This window comes from Canis lupus, chromosome 15 (genome assembly GCF_048164855.1).
Source record: "Canis lupus baileyi chromosome 15, mCanLup2.hap1, whole genome shotgun sequence".
NCBI classification, from domain to species: Eukaryota; Metazoa; Chordata; class Mammalia; order Carnivora; family Canidae; genus Canis; species Canis lupus.
Genome location: NC_132852.1, coordinates 7,679,300 through 7,695,079, shown reverse-complemented (window position 1 = coordinate 7,695,079; position 15,780 = coordinate 7,679,300). Strand labels below are relative to the sequence as shown.

Sequence of the window (15,780 nt, the reverse complement as noted above, 5' to 3'; positions counted from 1 at the left end):
AGATTTTATTTTTGGTTGAAGACGTTACTACTGATGATACCTGAAGGTAGCGTTCCCCCATTCTGGGCACCGGTTACCTGGAAATTTTGAAAGTAGGTCATCCTATGTTTGTTTTAATGTCTCATTTCAATACCTCACGAAGCGACTCTGCTTCCTCCGGGTCAGTATTTCTTGAACTGTGATTTGGTAGACGGATTTGGTTTTCCTTCCATCTGCCACTCCCCACCCCCCCTGGGATGCAACTCCCCGGTTCTTTTGACAGTAGACTAAGTGGAAACCTTTTTTAAAAGTGGGGTGGCGGGCAAATGTAGTGTGTATTCACACGCTCGGACACTCTTACTTCATTTTTCTCATTTGCAGGCTTGTTGATGTTCAGCCTGGATACAAGTCATGAAATCCTGGGCTTTTGTAGTGGGAGGGAAATGAATCAAAGTGGCTTTTTGTCCAAAGAGAAGACCATAGTTAGCAGCAGTAGGAGGGCCAGCGGTGACCCTGTGGGGTGAAACCAAAAAGGCTTGCTTTGGTGTAAACCAGGCCTCTTCTTGGAAACCCTAGTCCTCTGGCAAAGTAGAGAACATGGATGTAGGCAGATAACACCATAGTTCATTTTAAGATATGATCTAGATTCAGGCTTAATGGGCTGCTAATGTGGATCTTCAAAGTGACTGGAGACAAATGCCCTCCAGAGACTCCTCCGGAGATCTGTGCAAACTTGTCTTTCTGGTCAGGAAAGGAAAAAAAAAAAAAAAAAAAGGCCAAGATCTTTATCTAGAATACTGTCTCAGCCACTTTTACATATTGCTCTATTACTTAGCAAATGGATTTAGGAACAGGATTTGAAAGCTGCTTTTTGTTCTCAATGCCACCGGCTTTGAAAATACATTTCAAATAAACTGCTGTCTACACTCGGAAACCTAATACTACATAGCAGAACAGCAAAGTTGTCTCCGAGTTTCCTAACACGTGGTGGCATTTGTTTCTCTAAGCGGCCACCTTTGGAAGAGTACTTTGAAGATGAATGATGCCATTCAAAGTATTTTATTTGAGCCAACTAACTTTCTACTGGAAATTAAAAAATACACAATGCTGTAGCATTCACAGTCAGTGACGGGCCAGGATCACAAGTTGCATTTCATGGTAGGCACAAACAAAAATTTGGTTGTTTCTATACTGAATTTCTTTCTTTTTTAAGGTTTTATTTATTAAGAAGAAACACACACAGAGAGAGAGGCAGAGACACAGGCAGAGGGAGAAGCAGGGTCCCTGCAGGAAGCCTGATGCCGTACTTGATCCTAGGACCCCAGGGTCACGACCTGAGCCAAGGCAGACGCTCAACCGCTGAGCCACCCAGGGATTCCTGTAGCTTCATTTCTTTTGAGTACAGGTTGGCACAGGGCAAATAGATTGCTTTGGCTTTACAGAGAATTCATAAATACATGTAATCCGTTGCTTTAAATTTCCTGCATCTGGAAAATGTATTTAATACCATGCAAAAGCTTTATTTTTTATTTTTTCTGTTTTTTTAAAATTTGTATTTATTTTTATTTTGTTCTGTATTTTTAATTGGAATATTGTTCAGTGTTGATTTCAGTTTTCACGTGGTTGTTAGGGAAAAGGCACTCGGACAAATAGAATTTGCCTTGGATCACAGTTACTGTAAGTGATGAGCTTTCTGGTTGCCCCAAGACTTAACTCAGAAAGGAATTCTGTACTTTTATTCAAGGTCTCTTTAATATTTGTTCAAAATACTGTTTGTCTTCAGACTGTACAATAGAGGCTCTGTAGAGATTTCTATTCCCCTTGGTGATTTTTGTTCTGTTTTGTGATATTCATAACATTTTTCTTTCATACAGAAAATTGCAGAAGAGACCTGTAAGCTGAACTCCACTTTGATCTGGAACTTCACACAGTATTTATATGCTAGCTTGCTGTCTCCCTAGAGGCTCCTGAACTTCTAGAATAAATTTTCTACCTCTTTAGTAGAACATGTATTACCAAGCAATTGGCTGCTTATTGGATTTTGGTGACAGTCCTGGGTATCTGTGTTTCAAGAGCGTAGGCTCACAGTGTCCCATGCTAAGCCTGGGCTCACTGGCCAAGTTTAGAGAAGTGGTCCATGTTTTATTTCACGTTACTTTTGCACATGCACTCCCTGAATATAGTAACATGCATTCAAAAGCTGCTAGGGAACCGCTTCCATCATGGCTTTGCATTTATTATATTTTCTGGCCATTTAAAGGCATAAAAAAAGTAAAAGTGCTTTTGGTGTTCATGCCACCATCATCAGTAGGACTCAGAAAAGTGAAGAAAAAGTGAAGTCCTTCTTGACTGATATATTTAGAAGTCTGGCCCCCCGCATGTACACGTCCCCTTCTCTGTCACCAGTCACTGCTGTCTTTTACACACGGCATATATTGATTCTCTGATTGTGTTACATTCATCGTTGCCTTCATGCCACACTCCATGTAATTCCTTTTGCCCGGAATTATAATACCTATAAATTCATCTATAGAATGATTTACATTTTAAAAGTCCTTTCATATATATTTGATGATAATATTTCATGGAGGAGACAGTTGAAAATCACGGAAGTTTATTTGCTCAAGGACACAATGACGGATTTGTCTGAGTGACACATTAAGGTCACCATCTGGGTCACCACATCCAAGCCTAGCTCTGCTTTCAACGTGCCAGGCTGTATTCCTTTTTTTATTGGTCTTTTCCTAAGCACTCTCTCACCCTGTGATTGAATTCTCTAGGCTGAGTTCCCGCCTCTGAGATAGTGACCGTATCCTGCGTGTATCACATACTACCTTTTTTTGGTTGCTTTTGTTTATTTCTCGAGTGCCTGGCTCGGCCTCCCTCCTTGTGTCACGACACTGGGAGGCTCTACTACCTGGGATGTAGCGTTCCAGCTGTTGTTGCGATGGTTTATTGACTGATTCTTTGTGAGGGACATTTGTCTCCGCTCCTTCTAGGCAGCCTGTCCTCTTGATCATCCAGCTGACCTCCCAACAAACTTTTCAGTTTGTTGCAAAGAACTCTTTCATTTATGTTCCCAACCAGGTGACAGGTTGTTCACAGGCACAGAGTTGTCCCCCCTCCAGAAACAGTAAATTCCATGATTTTACCCTCTTACGAGTCATGCAGCATTAGACCTCTCACTTCTCAACCTCATCACCTCTCCATTGGCGTTGGCACGGCACGTATATCTTGTCTTCATCATGAAGACATCTTGCTTTAGGCTTTACCCCTCCTGCACATTTGCTCTCCTTCAATCCACCTTTTTCTATAAACGCAGAATTGTACCCCCCCCCCCCACATTCGCTCACCTGTCTAAAATCATTTGGTGAATCTTGATTGACTTCAGGATCCCTAGGGCCCTGCGAAGACCCTTCACAGTTCTTCCTTCATTTCACCCTTGTCCTTATATGTCGTGTGCACAACACACACATAAGCACACACAGTTTCACGTGATTGACGGTTCTGAATCCTGCAGAACTCTGCAGAGACAGCAAAAGAGATCTCTGGCTGTCTTGCCTGTTTCTACCGCTGGACTAGTCCCCTGTGCCCCTCCGTAGTCAGCATAAACTTAACTCTGACCTGCATGTCTGATCCTGGGAGGTGATCACAGAGCAGGTTTGGCATCATGATTATTGGTGTTAGGCCCTGCTTCCCCGTACTCCGTATCCTAATTTGGCGTGGTTAACTTGTCCAGCTTTCTTGGGCGGTGCACATCATACACTTTTCAGTTTGTTGCAAAGAACTCTTTCATTTATGTTCCCAACCAGGCGACAGGTTGTCCACAGGCAGGAAATTAAAGTATTTCTTCTGAACCTATTCAGCATCTTGTAGAATGTCAGGTACATAGGGATCAAGGAGGGGCTCATCTATGCATTTGTTCAGTTAAGGTGGAAGCTAATTAATGAAGTTCCTTGAGAACAGGTGCCCTTTCATAGGTCTGTGATACCTACCTTAGCACTTAGGGGGAAGCACAGAATTTTTGCTCAGTAGGTGGTGGGCGGGGGCAGTGGGATGAAGGGAGAACTAACAGAAACACAGTGAGTGACCTGAGGCTCTAATACTGGGTAAAATACATCAATTCAGTGTGTTATACCTTCATTGGTCAGCCTCCCTTAAAGGCTGATGCTCCCATTCTGGACGTATCAAAGCTGCAGGCTCTGGAAGAGCTGGAGTTTTTTGCAAGCTTTTCTGGTGGAGAATATGTTTTCTCCATTATCTTTTTTTTTTTTTTCTGTGTTTATCTGAATAGTTGTTAAATATATTTCAATAGGCTTTATTTTAGTCCAAGCCACTGGGTAATTTCCCCACTAAAATATTGGGAAGGAATCTCTGACAACATGTATGCTAGGATACATGGCTTGTTTATTCTCAAATTTGTATTAAAGAACCATAAACACCTTCACGTTATTACTTGTACCAAGTGGTCCTTATTCCCCTCTTGCCTCTTTTTAATATGTATTTCACTTTCATAAAATATGGTTGGGATTGAAATTGTACTATATTGCTTGGGAATATAGTATTCAGTTGAAACCAATATTTAATAGTTTGACAGTTAGAATTAGAGAACCGATGGATCAACTTTCTTCTGTACCTTCCAGTCAAGCTGAATCAGTTGAACACATCCATGTACAGATGAACTGGTAGATAGCTTCTTATCTCATTGAAATCTGGGAACAAGCAATTCAAAATTTTTTATTTGAATGAGGAAATAATTTAGAATCTAACAGTCAAACTATCCAACCTAATTCTTTTATTTTTTTTTTAAAGATTGTATTTATTTATTCATGAGAGACACAGAGAGAGGGAGAGAGGCAGAGACACAGGCAGAGGGAGAAGCAGGTTCCATGCAGGGAGCCCGATGTGGGACTCGATCCTGGGATCTGGGGATCATGACCTGAGCCAAAGGCAGATGCTCAACCACTGAGCCACCCAGGCATCCCCGACCTGATTATTTTCTTAACATTATTTTTAACAAATAATGTTAAATTTGTTACATGTTAAATAATGTTACAGAGATATATAAATTCTTAGATGTAAACAAAGAAATAAAAAGGTAAGAATCATGGCAAAAGGAATTTAATTTAGAAAAATAAAGTGAGGCTGGAGTGAGATTCTTAAGCAGAGCATGTACCATTAGGTCCTGTAGTTATTTAGTGGTGGCCACTAACATCCAACACAAAGGGGAGGTTTTTATGTGAACACTATTGTCCACTGGATAAACGCAAGCCAGAACATGTGTCTTTCTGGTATATAAGAGAGACATTTGGCCAGTGCGTCCTCAACGATGGGAATTTAAAAAATTTCCTGAGCAATATCCTCCACCAGAAATGTGATAGAACACTTGATTCTGTATGACCGGCATCCACTCAGTGCAGTTCTGTGGGCCTGTTTAGTGTTGCCCCAATGATACAACTGGTAAAGGTGGTTTTTTTTGTTTTTTATTTATTTATTTATTTATTTATTTATTTATTTATTTATTTATTATTATGGGAAACTGCTTTTTCTTTATTTAGGCCTTAGGAAGAAAATTAACTTTGGTCACATATTACCTTAAAAAAAAATCCAGTTTTACATATTCCTAAATAGATAGGAGCAAATGATCAGAAAAATAATTTCTTCTGTAAAAATTGGCCAAATTTTATCAAAAACCTAACATACAATGTAATTCAAATTATATAAAGACTGCTTGGGATCATAACATTCCAAATGTATGACAGTTGCAACTCCATCCTGACAGGTGTGAAAGTATTTGCTCTCATGTTGCTTTTGTCCAAAAGAGTAGAGCTGATCAGTAAGAATAAACGAAGTACCTAATTTTTTGCAAACAATTTAGTCATTGGCAGCAGAAATATCCATGATGAATAGTTCTACTACAGCAAAGTATAATAACTGAATATATTGGGATCCCTGGGTGGCGCAGCGGTTTGGCGCCTGCCTTTGGCCCAGGGCGTGATCCTGGAGACCCGGGATCAAATCCCACATCGGGCTCCCGGCATGGAGCCTGCTTCTCCCTCTGCCTGTGTCTCTGCCTCTCTCTCTCTCTGTGTGACTATCATAAATAAATAAAAATTTATTAAAAAAAATAAATAACTGAATATATTTCATGAACACATCACAGTATCAGATAAACCTATAAGAGAAAAATATGAAGGAACAAAAAAGATGAAACAGCTACCACAAAAAAGAGTCTCCTCCATAACTATCTGAAGGGTAAAAAGGTGAGATTAGAATTTGATGATGCTAATATGAGAGGAAATTGAGTATTGTATTTATTTCTTATTTTATACAACTCTTACTCTTTACAAAAATGGTTATAGTCATGCCCATAAAAGTATAATCCATGGCATCTGAAAGCAAACACTCTTTGTAATTATTTAAAAGGGCCTTTTAAAAAATTATAATACAAAGGTCTGTGCTCTATAAGCAGTCCTCCACTGTGCATTATAGCAATAAGGCTTACTTTTAATACAAAGACTAAGTGTTTGGGAGTTATGAACCACTGGATTTAACAAACATCATTTTATAGTTGCTTTTTGCATCTTTTTTGTCTTTGGGATCCTCCACTTCATCAGGGTGCTCAGTAGCTTGGAGTCCTTCAGCAGACTCTTCTTTCTCTGACTCTGAATCACTTTCAGAGTCATCTGGACTTTCAGGATCAGGTGAATCATCATCATCATCATCATCATCATCATCATCATCATCATCTCCAGCCACATCACCTTCTCCATCATGATCTTCTACCTCACCGAAGCCAAGTCCACAATGTCGTCGATATCTTCCTGATAATTTACTGTCCATACTTTGCTGATATTGAGACTCCAGTTCTTCATTAATTTTCTTGTCTTCTTCCCCTGTTCGGAAGTGAGATGTTGATTTGTGGTCTCCTATAACAAGACTGCCAGTATGTTCTTTCTTTCCTGCACCCATAAATCTCAAGAACTTCTGTTTTCTTTCTTCATTACCTAAGTCTGCTGCTTCCCAATTGCTAGATCCAAGATCGTCGTCTGGGGAGGCTGAACGCTTCACCCCATGCGGATGGGACTCCCTGGCAGTGCTCATCATTGCTGGGACCCCTGACAGCAAACGCCGAACCCCCTCCCGTTCTCTCTTCAGCAGCGGCGCCAGCAGCCTGCAACCTGCCCCCGGCCCGAGCAGCACCACTCCAGAACGCAGAGCCCCTCCAGGCCTTCTCCTTGTTTTTGTTTTAAAGATGGATTGATTGATTTGAGAGAGAGTGGGGGTGCAGAGGGAGAGAATCTTCAAGGATTCTCCCTTCCCAGTGGAGAACCCGACACAGGGCTGGATTCAGGGATAGACAAGGGGTTCGACAAGGGGCTCTGCAACAGGACTCATGAGATCCCAACCTGAACCAAAACCAAGAGGCAGAAGCATAACTCATGGAGCCACCCAGGCACCCCTACGGTAAAGGTTGAACAGCCTGTTCTCTGGTGAGGATGGGGGAAAACCCTCACTGAAATACTCATCCATTTTCATGGTGTAAATATTTCCCCAAATGCTGATTTCAATGTCACCGAAGACAGCTGGAAGGAGACGAGGCATGCCACCCCACACACACCACCATGTGGCTCCATCCTGGCTCCATCCCAAACTGGGTAGAGACTCGCAGGACTGGATAGCTGATTCATTACACTGGCAAAGGCAGGATCCACCCATACTTTTTTTACTAAACCATTTTTTAAAATTTTTATTTATTTATGATAGTCACAGAGAGAGAGAGAGAGAGAGAGAGAGGCAGAGACATGGGCAGAGGGAGAAGCAGGCTCCATGCAGCGGGAGCCCGACGTGGGATTCGATTCCGGGTCTCCAGGATCGCGCCCTGGGCCAAAGGCAGGTGCCAAACCGCTGCGCCACCCAGGGATCCCTACTAAACCATTTTTTATTGTTATTACTATCAAACTGCAGTGATTTGGAATTATATCTCTTAATAATCACTTGGAATGAAGTCACTTTTTATCACGGGTTAAGAGCGGAGCCAAGTGATTTAATAATCAGGTGTATCAGAGGTCGATTGCCAAAAATAAAAACTGAGAACCCTTAAAATGACCTCCACCTGAAAAGATTTTACTTTACCTCCGTGGTGATCAAGATACATGAGAGCTAATGTTATATGTGAGCACGGGTTTGAGGCCAGACACAGTTTCTGTTGCTTTCCTGGATTAGCTGGGTTCAGTACAATCAGGATCAAAATAATATTGTTATTATTATCTATTATTTCTTTTACCGCAAAGCTCTAGCTGGGGAGTTGCACGGCTGGGATTTGAACCTGGGTCACCTGGTTCTGTAAGTCTACCATGTTCCAGTTTTTAAAAACATATTTTCTACTAGCTATTGCACATTTGTTGAATAAAGCAAAGGACACAAGATATTTAAATAAGCTATTTTTTTAAAAATGGACTTATTAGATTCTCCTTTCCTCTGTGAACTCCAGGATTAGGTACAGTGTGTAGCTCATTGGCATAAATAGAAAAGCTGTCCCTTGCTCTTGCTGTCCAGATTTAGCCTGAAGAGCAGGGATGCCGAGTGTGGGCTTTGCCTCGTGGTAGATTATCTCTGGGTCAAGAACCCCCTACCCTTCTTTCAGGCATTGAATCGTTTTTGCCTCCTTGGCTTGCATTCTAAAAAAATTGCAGTTTGTCTTGGACTCTTGAAGACAGAGGATGTCTTATCGATGGGAGTGGTCATCATCGCTCCTTTTGAGGTAATAACGTCAGGCCCTCGCAGCTCCCTGCACAGCTTGCTCTGTACTTCAGCTCCGGATTATCTCTCCTTTGTTCAGGGTCTGCATGCTGAGATAAGGCGGCGCTCTCACCCCAGTTAAGCAAAAAATGTCTAAATTCCAAATTATGTTTAAGACCCAAAGAAATAGAGGGATCTGAGGCCCTGTCACTGGGACATAGTTGAACTTTGAAGGCTGACCTTCAAGGATAACCAGAGAGACCTAATAGGCTTACTTTGCAAGGCGCCCCTGCTCTCAGAAAATAGAAAGGTATCATCTCCTTTAATGTTGGAAAGGAGACCAGAAAGGATGATCTCTGTCTCTCAAGAGATGACCGCCTGGCTCACTGTGTCAGATTCGCTAATCTTCAGACTTCCTAGGACTTTCCTTGACTCTCTAGGTGAGAAAATAACAGATGGCCCTTAGGTGTTTAAATTTGCTAGTCATTGTCCTGAATGCTTTGCACACATCTTTATTAGACCTCTATTCATACTATTATCCTCATCTTACAGATGGAGAAACTGAGGCATAGATGAGGAGACATGCATCAGCGTATACAGCTCTTCAGTGTTCAGACTGGGATTTGAACGGGGACAGTCTGGCTGCAGGGACTACACACTTGGCCACTGGAGAAGGCTGCCCAGTAGACTTTCAGAGTTGAAAATGTTCTGTCCTAAACCAGAGCCTTGGACACAGTGGCTATTGAGCCACTGAAATGTGGCCAGCGCAGCAGAGGAAATGGATTAGTTTGTTTTATTTTAATTATTCTAAGTTACTTAAATAGCCGCATGTGACTAGAGTCAGTCTTTTTCGTGTAGCTCTAGACTCTCCTCCCTAAGAGGAGTGAAAGTACACAGTAGGTTGAGAAGAAAAGCTAAGGAAATTTAGTAGTACAATTTTTTTTTTAAGGTTTTATGTGTTATTCATGAGAGACACACAGAGAGAGGGCGAGACACAGGCAGAGGGAGAAGCAGGCTCCCTTCAGGGAGCCTGATGAGGGACTTGATCCCAGGACCCTGGGATCATGCTCTGAGCCAAAGGCAGATGCTCAACCAGATGCCCCTCAGTGCAAATTTCTATCACCCAGTTGTCATTGCTGCCCGTGTTTATCATGACTGTTAAAAAAAAAAAAAAGGATTGTAAACCAACTGGGTTAACCTAACCCTTTTAACAGTCACCATGCTAGCATCAATATACACCATCTGTTGCACGTGCGCAGCAGACCTCAGGGTTCTGTAGCACGTTACAATTAAGAAAGCAGTGATGCTGTATCAACGAAGAGGAATGACTGTTAAGGGAAGCATCCATTAAATTCTTGCAAATCCTGCTTTGCAGGCATTTGGCTGTTCCTTGCGGCAAGAAAGTTCTCTCTTCACAACTCTTTGTACTACGTATCTTAAAATGAAGATAATTTAGGTTTCTGAAAATGCTATTTCCTGAGCCATTTTCACATCTAGTGCACAAATTATTATTCTCTTAGAATGCTTCTCTGTGGAGAATTGTCATGATCCAGCAAAGGTTCCAACATAGTATACTTATAGGCTCTTCAGCCTCAAAAACTATATAGAATTCTGGGAACAGTTTGATGTCGAATAAAATTTCCCTGCCCTTCGATATCCTCCTTTATTTCATACGTTCAGGAGTGTAGATCTTAAGAAAGCACGTGGCAGTCTTTGGTCAGTGCAGAACCTTCCGTGACGTAACCGTCGTAATCAAGATCAGTCACCCCAGGGAGCATGGTGACTCCCTTCTCTGCCCTCTGAGTTGAGCTGTGAGCACAGGAAACAGCTGGGTGACAGTTTTAACCTCTAGTCCAGTGGAGTCGCTGTCGTGTCTCCTGGTCGAAGCATTCCTCTCTGTGGAACTGAGACCCCTCGGCCAACAAAGCGTATGGTGCTAAGGACAGGAAGCAAAACCTGTGCTGTACCTCACCAGGTGGAACAGTGAGTCTCCGCCCCGTGGGTTCGGGCCCCGTGGATGGGAAGACACAGCACCACATCTCGGAGGCTGCCTCAGAGCGAGTGCGGCCTCCTGGAGAAGCCAGGGCCCCAGCTCTGCGAGGTTTGGCCACCTAGTTGGCACCGTAACCGGGTCTTTGGGAGCCTGGGCCACTGTTCTGTCGAGCCAGCTGCTCCAGTGGTGGAGAACTTGGTAAGCCTGAGTTTCATGAGCACGGGCCCATTGCCACGCTTCGTTGGCTTTGACCGGAGTCCCTTTATCAGAAGCAGTGGCGGTTGGACCAGCAGGACAGTGCTAAGGTGTTTGGAAGTCCCTGGGTGGTGGTTTGGGCAGACGTATTACACACAAGCAAGGTAAATCCATATCAGGTAAGTGATTGGATTGGCCTTCCTACTATTCCAGTAAGAACAAAATGCTACTCCTTCCATGATGGACGTAATGCCATGATGGCTGATCCAACGTAATCAGCCCGCCACCACGAAGCCCGCTGGCTCATGGCTCCAGGAACCAATAGTACATTGGGCGCACACCGCTGGCTTATGCTTCTGACGGATTGGGCACTTTGTGCTGTAGCCAGGTCAGCCTTGGTGAGTGGAAGTCCACGTGGCCGAGCCCATGTGTAACCTACGTCCCTGCCACCCAGGCTGCTTTGTTCATTGTTTCATTGGGCGATGACAGGAGTGGCTGGGGGAGAGAGGCTGACTGGTTCCACAGAACATATCACCCTACTAGAAGCATAGTCATTAGGGCCCTTAAATCTAATCGGACTAGAAAGCCAATCCCAGAAACTCCAGAACCGTTTCAAAAGAGTCACTTTAAGGTTCTGTTCTTCTAGAACCACTCTCAGTTACCCAAATCTGTATTAGGGTACTCTGAAGGAATGGAGCCATAGATATATATATATTGTATATATAGAGATATATATATATGGTTATATATCATATATCTTATATGATATATATATCTTATGTGTATATATATGTATATATGTATATACATACACATGTCACATAGTATATGGATCATATATATGTCAGATATGTATGAAGGGGGTTTCTTATGAAGACTTAGCTTATGTTTTATGGACACTGACAAGTCCAAAGCTTCATTGTGGGCAACCTGGAGACCCAGGAGCGTCTATGGTGCAGATGAAGTCCAAGGGCAGTCTGGTAAGAAAATCTTTCTTGCTTGGGGAGGCTAGTCCTTTTGCTCTGTTCACGCTTTCACAGAATGGAAATGGAATGGAGGGCAGGTTGGTTACCCAGAGGTCACTGATTTAAATGTCAGTGTCCTCCAAAAGCATTCTCCGAGATGACAAATAAAATTAGCCATTGCAGTAATACAAATGTGAAGACTTACACAAAGCTACATAATTCTGGGATAGAACCAGAATTTTTTTTCCCCCCAGAAAATTGATACAATTCATTCCTGTTTGTACTCAGCTGGTAGTTCTGACCATGTATATTACATGTGCCTTAAATGCCTGATTTCTCATTGTTTCCTTAATCTTCCGGTTCAGGTGGTATTTCTATTTTGAATCAAGGTCACTTGGAGGTTCAAGAGCTCTTTGGCAGTCAGGGGTAGAGGGTGGATGCAGTCGAGGAAGGTCTGCCGCCTGGACCAGGGCTCTTGCAAATCTTTCTGGCTGCATTTCTTTTCTGTTAGTGACCTGATGACATGGGAATGAGAAGTATCAATAACCATTTCTACTGTTTTGACTCTATTTCCAGTACTGTATCTACAGAGCAAAAATTCATGATATATGGTTCTTCTACTCATTCTTCCTACTGAAAACTCCAGGCATATAGACTGTTTATATAGAAAATGGCTTGTTACACAGTCATCTTGAAAAGGTGACATGTTTTGTTCCGTGGTGAGTTCAGGAGGCAGGATGAGAAATGAAGGTTTCCAATCACACGGCAGCGTTTTACATTGAAGAGTATTGAATTTTAGGCTGTAAAGAAAGAAACTTCTTTTTTTAGGGGCTTTTTGGAAGGGGTGGCATTTACTGTAACAGAAGCTTGACATAATCAAAAAGCCTTTTTGAGTATTTGTGGGAATGAAAAAAAAAAAAAAAAAGCCTTGCAAATACCATGTTTTTTATTTCAATGTTATTCAAGCCCCTGGTAGGTATTTCCATTTTGAGAACTCAACTGTCTGACAATGCTAAATATTTTTGATACTTTGGAAATTAACGTAGTTGAACTTATGGTGGGTAATTTTTGTTGTAGTAATCAGGTCTTGCTGTTAATCATTTAAGGTAGTGAGAAAAAAATCAATGCATTTAAAACTATTTTAAGGCATTTAAAATACTTTTATTAAGATAACATTTTTTTCTTAAAGTGAGGACAGTTCTCACCCTCCCTGCCCCCTCCACACCTAATCACTTCGGCATAGCAAAAAATCGTATTAAAAGGCAGTGCTCAAAAAACAAAAACAAAAAAACAAAAAACAAAACAAAACAAAAACAAAACAAAAAAATAAAAGGCAGTGCTCAATTTGTTGACTGTAACATACTGTCCCGGGTTTCTTTGAGAGTAAAGTTATAGCTAAAAGCTTTTTTTTTTTTTTTTTTTTTTAAATTCCTGAAATACATTTCAATGACCAGAAGTCATTTTGCAATTCCTTTTCTGGAAACCCGTGGTTGAACCTGGAATGTTTGCATTTTGTTGAAAGTAAGCATAATCCTCAAATACTAAAGTCCTGTGTTCATGTTTCAAGATTACCTTTTATTTATACAAGAGGTCTTGTTCTGTGCTTGAAATTTTTTGTCTTGGGAATCACCAGCACTTGTAATTATATTTAATTTATAAAGTTATAAAATGATGTGTATAAAAAATTAAATAAACATAAACATTTATTAAATCTCACCAGGGCTCTAGTAGACCCGTATCTAATATAATTTTTATTCTTTTCTAATGATATAATTAGATGTTTGTATCTGGATGGGTGATGGGCCTTTTAAAATATCACAGTTCTACAGAAAGCAAAATATTAACTTTGTTCAAGTGTATTGACTATCCCTCCTCCCTCATAATTCATTATAAAATGAATTACTTTTCTTCATGGTGAGCTCTGTGTGCTCTTAAGATATTCTGAGGGAGTCCTTACCTTTTTTTTCTTTACAGAATCATTTGTTATTCCATGGTGCTTGTACATGATCTGATTACTAAAACTTCCTCTCCTTTCCCTCATGGATTTTAAACATTCATTGGAAATATGATATGTGCATCTATAGCTTTGTAAGGGTTTTTTTTGGTTTAGTTTGGTTTGGTTTGTTTTTGTAACTTCTTCTGTGTCATGGATTGTTATCTAAAAAACTTAATGCAGGTAATCCGGTTAGGTTTTAAACGAGCTGCTTGCAATACCACCTATTCAAGGAATGTACTAAATGTGCAGAATGAACAGATAGTGTGAAGCCTGTCCGTTCAGTTTTATCTTCTTTATGCATTTTAAGTCAACGTGGTGCAGGACTCGCCTTTGTTTTTAAAAAGTGCTGGTTCCAAGGAATCTTTGCTAAGGTCAACTCTTGATAAGAAGAAACAGAGAGGGATCCCTGGGTGGCGCAGCAGTTTGGCGCCTGCCTTTGGCCCAGGGCGCGATCCTGGAGACCTGGGATCAAATCCCACATCGGGCTCCCGGTGCATGGAGCCTGCTTCTCCCTCTGCCTGTGTCTCCGCCTCTCTCTCTCTCTCTCTCTCTCTCTCTCTCTCTCTGTGACTATCATAAAAAAAAAAAAAAAAAAAAGAAACAGAGAGTACTAGGTATGATTCGATCTAATAGTGCTTGATTATTTAGCTTCTTGGATTTTTAAAAATCTCGCCTCCCCCCTTTTTTTACACAAAATTTATGCCAAACATAGCTATGAGTATCTCTTTAAGTTTGGTATGAAATTTCTCTTGCTTGACTTTTATTTTTTTTCTTTAAGATTTTATTTATTTATTCATGAGACACAGAGAGAGAGAGAGAGAGAGAGAGGGGCAGAGACACAGGCAGAGGGAGAAGCAGGCCCCATGCAGGGAGCCCTACATGGGACTTGATCAAGGTCTCCAGGATCACGCCCTGGGCTGAAGGCAGCGCTAAACCACTGACCACTTGGGCTGCCCTCTTGCTTGACTTAAAAAAAAAAAATTTTTTTTCCCTTTATTCATTTTTTATTGTAAACAAATTGGAAATCATAGCAAAGCATAAGAAAGAATGTGGATCTCGTGTAATCATATCACCCATCGGTAGTGTCTTTAATGTTTCTAGCTATTACTTTTGAAAATATTTTGTGATATGTTGGGATTATATGAAAGTTTGGATTAACTATTCATTTTTGGAACTGTTTCTTGACCCCTTAGTTGTATGGCAAGGAGTTTACCTATAGAAGAAGAGGTGGGTGGGTTCCTGCCCTCATTCCCATTTCCACATGTATCACAGCACCAAAGACAGCCTTCTCGATCTAATAGTAAAGTGTCTGGTCTTTCTCACAAAATATCACTTATTTTCAAGAATCATTAATTGATTTCAACAATTACCCTTAACTTACTCTCCCAACAATTTATTGGTGGTAATTATTGTTATAATTAGTAACAGTATCAATATTTTTATTTTACTGGATGGGAAGCAATAGGCTTATAGCATAACATTGTGGCTGATGTTTCGAGATTCCTGCAAAAGGAAAGGGTAGGAATCATAATTATAATCCCCCCCCTTTTTTTTAAAGACTTTATTTATTTATTCATTCATGAGAGACACACAGAGAGAGAGGCAGAGACACAGGCAGAGGGAGAAGCAGGCTCCATACAGGGAGCCCGATGTGGGACTCCATCCTGGGTCTCCAGGATCACTCCCTGGGCTGAAGGTGGCGCTAAGCCACTGAGCCCCCCAGAGATCCCTAATTTTCCCCTCTTCTAGTTTCTAGTTAGTTGTTGATGATTTCCTCTGTGGTTGTATTGACCCGTGTGATTTATTTCTGTATTTGCTTTGTAATGAAGTTTTAGCTAAGATTTGGTGGAATAATCAGGATTTCCGAATTTAAATTTTCCAAAGTCAAACAGCATAGAGGTGGTGGGACA

The 15,780-nt window shown here is 41.2% G+C and overlaps 1 protein-coding gene and 1 pseudogene across 1 annotated transcript in view; one reads left to right on the top strand and one right to left on the bottom strand.

Annotated features, from left to right (window-relative positions):
• The window catches only part of GPM6A (glycoprotein M6A), a 331,381-nt gene that overhangs the window by 35,882 nt on the left and 279,719 nt on the right, over positions 1-15,780 (top strand). The window lies entirely within an intron of this gene.
• Positions 6,271-7,092, bottom strand: LOC140605453 (small acidic protein pseudogene; annotated as a pseudogene).